The 10,787-nt window shown below is 42.0% G+C and overlaps 1 non-coding gene across 1 annotated transcript; it reads right to left on the minus strand.

The window, feature by feature from the left end:
* Positions 1-1,756: 1,756 nt before the first annotated feature.
* On the minus strand, positions 1,757-1,863 carry LOC138886691 (small nucleolar RNA R71). Its single transcript, XR_011405734.1, has one exon. It is a non-coding gene; the product is annotated as a small nucleolar RNA R71 (small nucleolar RNA).
* Positions 1,864-10,787: the final 8,924 nt, after the last annotated feature.

Here is a 10,787-nt window from a genome sequence, read left to right on the forward strand (position 1 = left end):
AAGAAAAATATTTCAGTCTAATCGTCAATAGTTTTAACTCAATTAATCACATAACCTTACGAAGTGCTATTAATTGACTACTTCTTAGTGAACTAAATATAATTATATTAGCAATAAGCAATTATTCCGCAGAGAAATACTTGTAAAAATTGAGATTTTATTTTAATATATTATCAAGTGAATTCATCGATTCCCAACTCTTTTAATTTATAAATCTTCCGAAAGTTCTTGGTTTTTGTTTAAGTAATTAACAAGCTTTAGACCTCACTCACTTTTTATCAAGTTGATTCTCTCAAATAGTAATTGAAATATTAAAAGCATGTAGCATAGATGTTCCAATCTCTTTGGGACGATATCATAAATTATACTAGAATTTGACAAAGCACGAGTAGAAAAATCCTATACACATTGACTTCGTCAAATTTTTGGCGCTGTTGCCGGGGATTGGCATACATCTACTTTAGATTAAATATTTTTTTGCTAATTTGAGACCTTATTATTATTATTTATCTATTACTATCATCACTAATTACTAAGTAGTACTATAACTACTACTATCATATTAATATTATCGTTTTCTTTTTGTAATAACACTTTAAAAAGAACAAAAAACATATTAGTGCTTCTTCCTATTATTGCTATCATTAGCTTTCCTTCATTATATTTAGTATAATTATTACTAGTACTATCACCTGTTGTATCATTTTTTTTCTCATTGCTAGTACTTCGACGTTTTTATTTTTATTTTTCAATATAGTTTGTTGCTACATATTATTATTTTCATATCATTGTTTATCTATTATTATTTTTTATAATATAATAGTAGTAGTAGTAGTACTTCTACAATGTTATTCTTATCACTATTATTCACTACTACAACTTTTGTTTATAATTAATAATACTATACTATCTCAATTCGTTATTAGTTAATAATAATACTATACTATCTCAATTCCTATCATTACTAGTGACGCTTACTTGTTAGTTTTATTGTTTTATATTTATTTTTATTTTTTTATTAGATTAATTACTAGAATTATTATCTATAATATTGTGGTATTTATTTTTCTCACTAACTATCTATATTATCTTTGAAATATACTTTAGTTTAGTTATTAATTACTAGTACTACACTAGAAATTAATGTTTTTTTTACTTTCAAAATTTTAAGTAGTTTACGACCCGTTCTTCTACAAAAGAATTGGCTAATTACGATCCTGGAATTGAAAGATATCTTCGATCGCGCAGGAAAGAACAAACATCGTCTTCTCAAGGAGCAGCTTGTAAAAAAATGAAAAATCGGCAAGCAGAGGACATTAACCCACTTGAGATCCTACCACCAGTCCATGTAGAGGAGCAATTTGATGAAGTGGCGCCAAGGCCAGCAAACAGAATCCTTAGGGATTATGTTAGACTTGATCGCTTCAACTATGAATCTAGTGTTAGGAAGCCACCAATGGCAGTCAACAACTTTGAAATTAGGACCGGCCTGATTCAGACAATTAAACAATCTTGTATCTTCACTGGTGATACAAGTGAAGACCCACACAGTCATTTAATTGATTTTCTAGAACTTACAGAAACTGCTAAGTACAATGGAGTACCTCCTAAAGCTATCAAGTTAAGGCTATTTCCTTTTTCTTTAAAAGGAGATGTCAAGACTTGGTTGCGAAGTCTGCCTCTAGGGTCCATTACGACATGGGACCAGATGACTCGAAAATTTTTAAACAAATATTTTTCCCTTGCTACAACAACAAAGTTAAGACAAGACATATCTAATTTCTTGCAGACTGACACTGAGTCAGTTTATCAAGCTTGGGAAAGATTAAAAGCAATGTTAAGAAAATGCCCCCACCATGACATTCCTAAACAAATGCAATTGTACATTTTCTATCACGGATTAAAATCCTCTACTAGAAATGTGATAGATGCAGCTGCAGGAGGTTCTGTAATGGGAAAAACCACAGAGGAAGCATTGCAATTGTTGAATGAAATTTTTGAGAATGCTATCCAATGGCTATCTGAGCGTGTAATCATTAAAAAGGCTGCTATGGTAAATCAGGTTGATGCTTTAAATACACTAACTCAACAGATTATTTCTTTGGCACAAAAATTTGAATCTTTTCTGGTGATATACATAACAATCAAACTGTGACAACCCGGCTAGTAGTCTCATGAGTTACCGCTCCATTTTCCCCATTTCTGCTTCTTATTGCTTTGTTTATCGGTTCTATATGTGATCGGATTGGTTGGCTCAGGTTTGGAAAGGTTTTAAGAAGGTTTGAGACACTTAGTCTCTTTTGAGGAAGCTTAAGTTGGAAAAGTCAACCGAATGTTGACATATGTGTTAGAGGGCTCAGATGTGAGTTCCGATGGTTCGGATATCTTCGGGAGGTAATTTGGGACTTAGGAGTGTGATCGGAATGTGTTTTGGAGGTCCGGAGTAGATTTAGGCTTGAATTGGCGAAATTAAATTTTTGGACTTTTCCGGTTGATAGGCAAGATTTTGATATAGGGGTCTAAATGGAGTTCCAAGAGTTGTAGTAGTTCCATTGTGTCATTAGGGATGTGTGTGCAAAATTTAATATCATTCGGATGGTTTGGTTGGTTTTTTATTTATCAAAAGCGTAATTTTGAAGATTTTGGAATTCTTAGGCATGAATCCGATGCGAATTTGGTGTTTTGATATTGTTTTAAGCATTTTGAAGGTTGGAACAAGTTTGAATGATGTTATGGGATATGTTGGCATGATTGGTTGAGGTTTTGGGGGCCTCGGGTGAGTTTCGGGTGGTCAATCGGACCATTTCATGTTTTGGAAAAGTGCAGAAAACTGTTGTTCAGTGTTGCAGAGAAATGACCTTCGCGTTCGCGAGTAGGCCCTTGTGTTTGCGAAGATTTAGCTGGTGAGGCTGCGATTTTAGCCTTCGCGTTCGCAAGGAAGGCTCCGCATTCGCAAAGGGATGGGGTTGTTGTGCATCGCGTTCGCAAGAGAGGCTCCGCATTCGCGTAGAGGAAGTTGGGCAGCTGGGTTTGAGGTTGATTTGTTCATCGCGTTCGCGAGAAGGGGAGTGCGTTCGCGAAGGTTAGGCGAGGAACCATCGCATTCGCGAGGAACTGGACGCGTTCGCATAAGAGAAAATTTGGTCAAATTTAGATTGTGCTTCGCGAACGCGAGGCATTGACCGCGTTTGTGAAGAAGGAATTGAGGCCTGGGCAGAATGTTTAACTAGTCATCTTGTCCGCGATTTTGGGGTTAACTTCCACCATTTTTGAGCTATTTTGGAGCTTTTTTGAAGAGGATTGAAGAGGGATTCAAGGGTAAACACTTGGAGGTAAGATTTATGGACTTAATACTCGATTCTATTGTGAATTCAACCTAATTAATCATGGAATTTAAGCCTAATATTGAAGAACTAGGGTTTGTAATTGGAGGCCTAGAATTTAGGATTTGAGGGGTCGTTTGTGGTTGGATTTTGATGCTTTTGGTATGAATAAACTCGGGGAGTGATAAGGAGTCTATTGATGTAATTTTTATCGAAATTCGAGACGTGGGCCCGGGGGTCGGGTTTGGCCAATTTCGGGATTTGTGTTGTAATTTGATTTCTTTCGAGTGGGCTTTGTCCCTTAGCATATTTTGATAGTTTTACACTGATTTTGGTTAGATTTGGAGCATTCAGAGGCCTATTCGAGGGGCAAAGGCATCGCGAGCTAGAGATTTGGACCGGGTAGAGGTGAGTAATGATTGTAAATGTTGTCCTGAGGGTTTGAAATCCTGGATTTGCACATCTTTGAGCTATATTGAGTTGACACACACGCTAGATGACGAGTGTGGGGTCGTGCACCGTTGGGGATTGTGACTTATTCCATTCCGTATGACTATTTTACCACGTATTTGATTGAAAACTATTTGCTATTATCATGTTTTGGGCTGAATGCCATATTTGGGCCTCGTTCCAACTATTTGGATCCTTGGGGGATTTTTACTGATATTTCCTCACTGTTTTGACTTTATACTTGTACTCAGACATGCTATATTCTACTATTTTCATAACTCAGCCATGTTTACTCCACTTTAACACTTAAAATGATATTTTGGGCTGAGCATCATGTTTTACTGTTGCCCGAGTGGCTTGTGAGATTCTGACTGAGTAAGGTCAAGGGCCTATGTTGTAAGAAAACACTGGTTATGATTATGAGGCCGAGGGCCTGAGATTTGTACGCCACGAGGTGGCTTGTTGATATGAGGTCGAGAGCCTATGTGATTTTGCCACGAGATGACTTGATATTGCTCTTGGGCCGTAAGGGGACCCTCCAGGAGTCTGCACACCCCCAGTGAGTGCGAGTACCCATTGTGATGTGAGATATAGCCCGAGGGGCTGATGTTGTTTATGATATTGCCCGAGGGGCAGATTTTTGTTGACATTGTGCCGAGGGGCATTTCTTTATGTGTTTATCTTTCCTAGTTGCCGATCACTTACTTGCTTAATTGTTAAAAAGGCATTTTAAGAAGTTTAAACTGAGCTAAAGTGACTTCACATATTTTTATTGCTTCATTGTTTTTACTGGTTTTTACTGCTTCTTTATAGCATGTTGACATGCCTTTGCGTGTTTTCTTATTACTCAGTCTGCATTTATTACTATTACTCACTGAGTTGGAGTACTCACTTTACTCCATGCACCCCGTGTGCAGATTCAGGCGCATCTGGTCCTGCTTGTGAGGGTTGAGAGTTGTCCAGCAGATTCCGGAGATTCACTAGGGAGCTACCCGGAGATTTTTGCATCATAGTGCTTCTCCATATATCTTATTTCCTTCTATTTTAGTTATATAATAATGGAGTATACTCATTCAGACTTGTAGTATTATTATAGATGCTCATGGCTGGTGACACCCCGATGTCGGGCTATGTCATTTTCCGCAAACTGTATTATTTACCTTATTTTGGGATTTATGATTATGATTAAGACTTAGTTTTATTACTTAGATTATGAACAAGTTGGTATCAGATCCTAGGTTACATAGGTCTCACGAGTCATGAGCAGGTTTAGCAGAGTCTCGCGGATTGATACAGAGACGTCTATATTTATCCTCGAGAGGCTGCAAAACCTTTAGGAAAAACTTCATATTCTTGAAATTCTTGTCACACGAATTTGTTGATCCAAGTACTAAACTTCTGTTATTCTACTCTCTCACAGATGGTGAGGACACATGCTACCACTCAGGATGGACGACCACCAGTGCCACTAGTTGTGGCCACTAGAGGCCGAGGACGCGGTCGTGGTCGTAATAGGCGTAGGGGTGTGGCTCGCACAGCAGCTAAGGGAGAACATGCAGATCTACCAGCCACCCTAGTTCAGGATCAGGTCCTAGTTGTGGATGCATTAGCAGCACCAGCTCAGGCACCAGCTGTGCCTATCATGATTTCGGGTCTTCAGGAGGCCTTGGCTTAGATTCTATCAGTTTGCACTGGCCTAGCTCAGGCAGTCTCAGTTACTACAGCCGCAGCCACTTCTCAGGCCGAGGAAGGCACTCAGACTCCTGCCGCTCGCACACTTGAGCAGGTCGTGCAGGGTCTTCAAATACTGGGGGCACATCTAGCCCAGCCAGTAGCAACTGCTCAAGACTATTTAGTTCCTGCCATGCCAGAGGACAAACAACATAGGTTGGAGAGGTTTGGTAGACTTCAGCCTCCGACTTTTAGTAATGCAGAGGGCGAGGATGCCCAGGGTTTCTTTGATAAATGTCAGAGGATGCTTCGTACAATGGGTATTCTAGAGACCAGTGGGGTCACTTTCACTACTTATCAGTTTTCTGGAGCTGCCTTCACTTGGTGGGAGGCTTTTGAGAGGTATAGGCCTATTGGTGCAGCACCCCTTACCTGGCAGCAGTTCTCCATTCTCTTTTTGGAGAAGTATGTGCCGTAGTCTCACAGAGAGGAGCTACATAGGCAGTTCGAGTGGTTACGTCAGGGAGAGTTGACTGTGACGCGGTATGAGATGAGGTTCTCTGAGTTATCTCGTCATGCGATTTGGTTGGTTTCGATAGATAAAGAGAGTATTAGGAGGTTTGTTGATGGCCTCACTTATCAGCTTCGAATTCTCATGACCAGAGAGAGGGTGACTGGTGCTACTTTCGAGGAGTTGTAGACATTGCTCGGGAGATTGAGTCAGTTCGTCGCCAGGAGCGAGAGGAGAGGGAGGCCAAGAGGCCTCGAGGATCTGGTAGTTATAGTAGAGCTCCTTCGAGAGGTCAGTTTTAGCAAGGTAGAGGCCGTCCATTTAGACATGCTAAGCCAGCTCACCCAGGTTATCGTGGGGCATCATCGGGTCATGGTTCTCATGGTTCTCATCAGGTCCAATCATCACTTACCCTTCTAGCTTAGAGTTTGTCTCGTGCTCCATCCACTTTGGGCTCTTCTATGCCAGGGGCATTGGCTAGTCATTCCGGTGCTAGGGGTTCCCTTCAATCCCTGTCTCCAGCACCTGGGAGTTGTTATGAGTATGGAAAGATGGGTCATATGTGGAGGCAGTGTCCTCGTCGTCTTGCAAGTTCATCTCAGTAGAAGAGCCAGCCATCGGCTTCAGCACCAGTTACTTCATTACCGCCAACCCACCCAACTAGGGGTGGAGGTTAGTCATCTAGGGTCGCCCTAGAGGGCGAGGTCGATCAGGTGGCGGTCAGGCCTGTTTCAATACACTTCCAGCTAGACCCAATGTTGTTATTACAGGTATTGTTTCAATCTACCATAGAGATGCCTTTGTATTATTTGATTCTGATTCCACCTTTTCTTATGTGTCATCATACTTTGCTTGTTATTTGGATACGCCCCGTAAGTCTTTTGTTTCACTTGTTCATGTATCTAGACCCAATGCTTGTTCATGCTAAGATAGTGACATTGGCTATACCGGGTGTGCCACGGATTGAGTGGCGAGGTTTGACTGATTATGTTTCCAGTAAGGTAATCTCATTCTTGAAGGCCCAGCGTATGGTTGGGAAGGATTGTCTTTCGTATCTAGCCTTTGTGAGGGATGTCGGTGCAGAACTCCCAGTATTGATTATGTTCCAGTTGTGAGGGAGTTTCCCGATGTATTTCCTGTAGACCTATCGGGCATGCCACCGGACAGGGATATTGATTTTGGTATTGACCTGGTGCCGAGCACTCAGTCCATCTCTATTCTGTCGTATCATATGGCACTAGTGGAGTTGAAAGAGTTAAAGGAGCAGCTTCAGGAACTCCTTGATAAGGGGTTCATTCGGCCTAGTGTGTCACCTTGGGGTGCGCCAGTTCTATTTATGAAGAAGAAGGATGGCACTATGAGGATGTGCATTGATTATAAGCAGTTGAACAAAGTAACAGTTAAGAACAAGTATCCTTTGCCTCACATTGATGATTTATTCGACCAGCTTCAGGGAGCGAGAGCGTTCTCCAAGATTGATCTTCGTTCAGGTTATCACTAGTTGAAGATTAGGGACTCGAATATTTTTAAGACAGCTTTCAGGACCCGATATGATCATTATGAGTTCTTGGTGATGTCTTTTGGGCTGACCAATGCCCCAGTAGCGTTCATTCATTTGATAAACAGCATGTTCCGGCCTTATCTCGACTCGTTTGTCATAGTCTTCATTGATGATATTCTGGTGTATTCGCGTATTGAAGAGGAGCACGCAGAGCATTTGAGAGTTGTGTTGCAGAGATTGAGGGAGGAGAAGCTTTATGCAAAATTCTCCAAGTGTGAGTTTTGGCTCAGTTTAGTGGCTTTCTTGGGGCACGTGGTGTCCAGCAAGGGTATTCAGGTTGATCCAAAGAAGATAGAGGTGGTTCAGAGTTGGCTCAGACCGTCCTCAACCACAGAGATTTGCAGCTTTCTTGGTTTGATGGGTTATTATCACCGATTTATTCAGGAATTCTCATCTATCACATCGCCCTTGACCAAGTTGACCAAGAAAGGTTCTTCATTTGTATGGTCAGATGAGTATGAGGAGAGCTTTCAGAAGATTAAGACAACCTTGATCACGGCTCTAGTGTTAGTTTTTCCATCAGCTTCAGGTTCATATACCGTGATTTGTGATACTTCAAGAGTTGGTATTGGTTGTGTATTGATGCAGGAGGGTAAAGTTATTGTTTATGCTTCTCGTCAGTTGAAGCCCTATGAGAAGAACTACCTCGTTCATGATTTGGAGTTGGTTGTCATTGTTCACGCGCTGAAGATTTGGAGGCATTACTTGTATGGTGTGTCTTCTGAGGTATTTACTGATCATCGTAGCCTCCAACACTTGTTCAAACAGAAGGATCTCAATTTAGGGTAGCGGAGATGGTTGGAGTTGCTAAAGGATTATGATATCACTATACTGTACCACCCTAGGAAGGCCAGTGTGGTGGCCGATGCTTTGAGCCGAAAGGCGGTAAGTATGGGGAGTTTGTCATATATTCTAGTTGGGGAGATACCACTTGTGGTTGATATTCAGGCCTTGGCCAATCGGTTCGTGAGGTTAGATATTTCGGAGCCCAATCGAGTATTGGCTTGTGTGATTTCTTAGTCTTCCCTATATGATCGCATCAGAGAACTCCAGTATGATGATCCTCATTTGCTTGTCCTTAAGGACAAAGTTCAGCACGATGATGCTAGAGATGTGACCATTGGTGATGATGGGGTGTTGAGGACACAGGGCCGGATATGTGTTCCCAATGTAGATAGGCTTCGGGAGGTGATTCTAGAAGAGGCCCATAGCTCGCGGTATTCCATTCATCCGGGTGCCGTGAAGATGTATCAGGATCTGAGACAGCATTATTGGTGGAGAAGAATGAAGAAAGACATTGTGGGATTTGTGGCTCGGTGTCTCAATTGTCAGTAGGTGAAATATGAGCATCAGAGATCGGGTGGCTTGCTTCAGCGGATGGATATTCCAGAGTGGAAGTGGGAGTGGATCACAATGGACTTTGTAGTTGGGCTCTCATGGACTTTGCGGAAGTTTGATGCTATTTGGGTGATTGTGGATCGGCTGACCAAGTCTGTGCACTTCATTCCTGTGTGTACTACCTATTCTTCAGAGCAGTTGGCAGAGATCTATATCCAAGAGATTGTTCATTTGCATGGTGTCCCAGTTTTCATCATTTCAGATAGGGGCACTCAGTTCACTTCACAGTTTTGGAGGTCGGTGCAGCGAGAGTTGGGTACTCGGGTTAAGTTGAGCACGACTTTTCACCCTCATACGGACGGGCAGTCCTAGCGCACTATTCAGATATTGGAGGACATGTTGCGTACTTGTGTCATTGATTTTGGAGGTTCATGGGATCAGTTTCTACTGCTTGCAGAGTCTGCATATAACAACAGCTACTAGTCGAGTATTCAGATGGCTCCATATGAGGCTTTGTATGAGAGGCGGTGTAGATCTCTAGTTGGTTGGTTTGAGCCGGGTGAGGCTAGGCTATTGGGGACAGACTTGGTGTAGGATGCTTTATAAAAGGTGAAGGTAATTCAGGAGAGGCTTCGTATAGCGCAGTCGAGGCAAAAGAGTTATGCTGATAGGAAGGTTCGGGATGTGTCCTACATGGTTGGTGAGAAGGTTTTGTTGAAGGTTTCACCCATGAAGGGTGTTATGAGGTTTGGGAAGAAGGGTAAATTGAGTCATTGGTTCGTTGGGCCTTTTGAGGTGCTTCGAAGGATTGGGGAAGTGGCTTATGAGCTTGCTTTGACACCTATCTTGTCGAGTGTGCATCCGGTATTTCATGCTTCTATGCTTCGGAAGTATATTGGGGACCCGTCTCATGTTCTGTATTTCAACACTGTTCAGTTGGATGGTGATTTGACTTATGATGTGGATCCAGCAGCTATTTTAGAGCGCCAGGTTCGAAAGTAGAGAACAAAGGATATAGCTTCAGTGAAAGTGCAGTGGAGAGGTCGGCCCGTAGAGGAGGCTACCTGGGAGACAGAGCGGGAGATGCGGAGCAGATATCCTCACCTGTTTGAGGTTTAGGTATGTTTCTTGACTCGTTAGAGGACAAACGTTTGTTTAAGATAGGGAGGATGTGACGACCCGGCCAGTCGTCTCATGATTTACCGCTCTGTTTCCCTCATTTTTGCTTCTTATTACTTTGTTTATCGGTTCTATATGTAATCGGGTTCGAAAAGGTTTTGAGAAGGTTTGAGACACTTAGTCTCTTTTGAGGAAGCTTAAGTTGGAAAAGTCAACCGGATGTTGACTTATATGTTAGAGGGCTCGGATGTGAGTTTCGATGGTTCGGATAGCTTCGGGAGGTAATTTGGGACTTAGGAGCGTGATCGGAATGTGTTTTGGAGGTCCGGAGTAGATTTAGGCTTGAATTGGCGAAATTGGATTTTTGGCATTTTCCGGTTGATAGGCGAGATTTTGATATAGGGGTCAGAATGGAGATCCTGGAGTTGCAGTAGTTTCGTTGTGCCATTTGGGATGTGTGTGCAAAATTTCAAGTCATCCGGATGTGGTTTGGTTGGGTTTTTTACCAAAAGCGTAATTTAGTAGATTTTGAAATTCTTAGGCTTGAATCAGATGCGAATTTGGTGTTTTGATGTTGTTTTGAGCGTTCCGAAGGTTGGAACAAGTTCGAATGATGTTATGGGATATTTTGGCATAATTGGTTGAGGTCCCGGGGGCCTCGGGTGAGTTTTGGGTGGTCAATCGGACCATTTCATACTTTGAAAAAGTGCAGAAAACTGTTGTTTAGTGTTGCAGAGAAATGACCTTCATGTTTGCGAGTAAGCCCTCACGTTCCTGATGGGTTAGCTGTTGAGGCTGAGATTTTAGCCTTCGC

The sequence above is a fragment of the Nicotiana sylvestris genome, chromosome 2, assembly GCF_000393655.2.
Source record: "Nicotiana sylvestris chromosome 2, ASM39365v2, whole genome shotgun sequence".
NCBI lineage: Eukaryota > Viridiplantae > Streptophyta > Magnoliopsida > Solanales > Solanaceae > Nicotiana > Nicotiana sylvestris.